This window comes from Rattus norvegicus, chromosome 2 (genome assembly GCF_021556685.1).
Source record: "Rattus norvegicus strain SHRSP/BbbUtx chromosome 2, alternate assembly SHRSP_T2T, whole genome shotgun sequence".
Classification (NCBI taxonomy): Eukaryota; Metazoa; Chordata; class Mammalia; order Rodentia; family Muridae; genus Rattus; species Rattus norvegicus.
In genome coordinates this window covers 161,574,470-161,577,113 of record NC_141535.1, presented here as the reverse complement: position 1 = coordinate 161,577,113, position 2,644 = coordinate 161,574,470, and the positions used below count along the sequence as shown (strand labels likewise).

General features: G+C 43.9%; 1 pseudogene; it reads right to left on the bottom strand.

Annotated features, from left to right (window-relative positions):
- Nucleotides 1-206: 206 nt before the first annotated feature.
- On the bottom strand, nt 207-1,209 carry Vdac1-ps7 (voltage-dependent anion channel 1, pseudogene 7; annotated as a pseudogene).
- Between the last annotated feature and the right edge of the window lie 1,435 nt (nt 1,210-2,644).

Here is a 2,644-nt window from a genome sequence, read left to right as displayed (position 1 = left end):
GAACACCGGGATTCGATATGCAATAAGTCACAACTTCATGTGTGGACTGGATACAGATTTACAAAGGATCCACACATTCCTGGCTTCCACTAGCAGCCTGGCATTTCTAGAGGAGCTCCTCCCCAACCCACGCCTACAGCTAAAACGGACCCTTCCTGGAATGGAGTTTCTGTTGTGCCTCTGAAATGGTAAACGCCTTAAAGCCAAATCATCCTTAGCCTAGAGGTCTAATGTGGCATTTATCAAGTCTCGCATCCACCAAATTATAACATTAAAAGGTACACTAAACTCTGAAGGTAGCTATGCTGCAAAATAGTTTAAAATTAATGATTGTACAATATTCATTTATGCTTGAAATTCCAGTCCTAAACCAACCTTGTGGCCGGCCACATTGACGTTCTTGCCATCCAGCAGGGTTGAGAGCATCAGTTTGATACCTGGTTTAGGGTCTGAATGTACCCTAAGTCAATTAGACTGGAGTTGTTCACTTTGGCAGAAAAGCAGGCATCAGGGTCAACCTGATACTTGGCTGCTATTCCAATGTTATGTTACTGTTTCCTGCAGTCCAGGCGAGATTGGCATCAGTCTCCAACTTCTTGTTCACCTTCTAGTAAATGGAGTCAACAAACTCTGTCCTGTCGTTCACATTAGTATGAAGCTGGAATTTGTCCATTTTGTAGACAATTATGAAGTTGCTGTGGGTCACTTGGGACTTTGAGGTCTCAAAATTTATGTGGTAGCCAGCCAGCCAACCCTCACAGCGAAGCACCAGCGCACCCCGGATTGAGGGTCCAGCGATGTCAAAGTCCACATCACAGCCCAGGTTGATATGCTCTCTCTTGTACCTTTGTCTTGATTTTAGCACTTTTCCCCAGTGTTAGGTGAGAAAGTTAAATCAAAGGTCAGCTTCAATCCACGAGCAAGCTGGTCTTCCATGGAGATCTCAATGCCCAGGGTGTTGTCTCTGTTTCACTTCTTAGTAAACTTCAGTCCATACTCGGTCCATCTGTACTTGGTTTCTCGACTGACTTTCACTTTGGTGGTCTCCGTGTTGGCAGAGCCTGAGCTAGTAAATTCCAATCCATTCTCGGACTTCGTTTTCAAATCAAGTTTTATTAAGCCAAAGCCGCCGTAGTCCTTGGTGAAGACATCCCTGGCGGACTTGCCAAGATCAGCATATGTGGGAGGCACAGCCATGTTCTCGGAGGCAGTGACAGCCGGAGCAGCAGCAGCTATTGCGGGGGTTGCAGCAAGGAGGCTGTGAGCACAGGGCTGCCATCTATTTTTTAAAGTTGGATATTTTTTACTAACTTTCCCAGTTTCCCAACTATAAGCCCCCTATCCCATCCCTCTCCCCTTATTCTGTATAGGTGTTCTCCTCCACATCCAACCACCTTCCCTTACCCCGACATTCCCCTGCACTGGGGGCTCCAGTCTTTGCAGGACCAAGGGCTTCTCATCCCATTGGTACCCAACAAGGCTATCTTCTGCTACATACACAGCTGGAGCCATGGATCTGTCCATGTGTAGTCTTTGGCTAGTGGTTGAGTCCTTGGGAGCTCTGGTTTGTTGGCATTGTTGTTCTTATGGAGTGCCAAGCCCCTTCAATCCTTTCTCTAATTCCCCTCACTTCAATGGTTTGCTGCTAGCATTTGCCTCTGTATTTGACATGCTCTGGCTGAGCCTCTCAGGAGACAGCTATATCAAGTTCCTGTCAGCATGCATGTCTTGGCTTCATCATTTAATTTTGTTGGTTGTATATAAATGGGCTGTTTATTCAGGTGGAGCAGGCTCTGAATGACAATTCCTTCAGTCTCTGCTCCAGGTTTATTACCATATCCCCTACTATGAATATTTTTGTTCCCCCTTTTAAGAAGGACTGAAGCATCCAAATTTTTGTCCTCCTTCTTGAACTTCATGAGATCTATAGATTGCATCTTGGGTAATTTAAGCTTTTGGGCTAATATCCACTTATCAATGAATGCATACCATGTGTGTTTTTCTGTGGTTGGGTTACCTCACTTAAGATGATACTTTCTAGTCATTCCATTTGCCTATGAATTTCATGAAGTCATTGTTTTGATAGCTGAGTAGTACTCCATTGTGTAGATTCCACAACTTTTTGTATCCATTCCTCTGTTGATGGGCATCCGGGTTCTTTCCACTTTCTGGCTATTATAAATAAGGCTACTATGAACATAGTGGAGCATGTGTCTTTGTATGTTGGAGTATCTTTTTGGTATATGCCAAGGAGAGGTGGAGCTGGGTCCTCAGGTAGTGCAATATACAATTTTCTGAGGAACCTCCAGAAATATAATTTCCAGAATAGTTGTATCAGTTTACAATCCCACCAACGATTGATGAGTGTTTCTCTTTCTCCACATCTGCCCCAGCATCTGTTGTCACCTGTCGTTTTGATCTTAGCCATTCTGACTGATGTGAGGTGGAATCTCAGGGTTGCTTTGACTTGTATTTCCCAGATGACTAAGGATGTTGAACATTTATTTAGGTACTACTCAGTCATTCGATATTCCTTAGCTGAGAACTCTTTGTTTAGCTCTGTACCCCATTTTTAATAGGGTTATTTGCCTCTCTGGAGTCTAACTTCTTGAGTTCTGTGCAAATTTTAGATATTGGTCTTCTA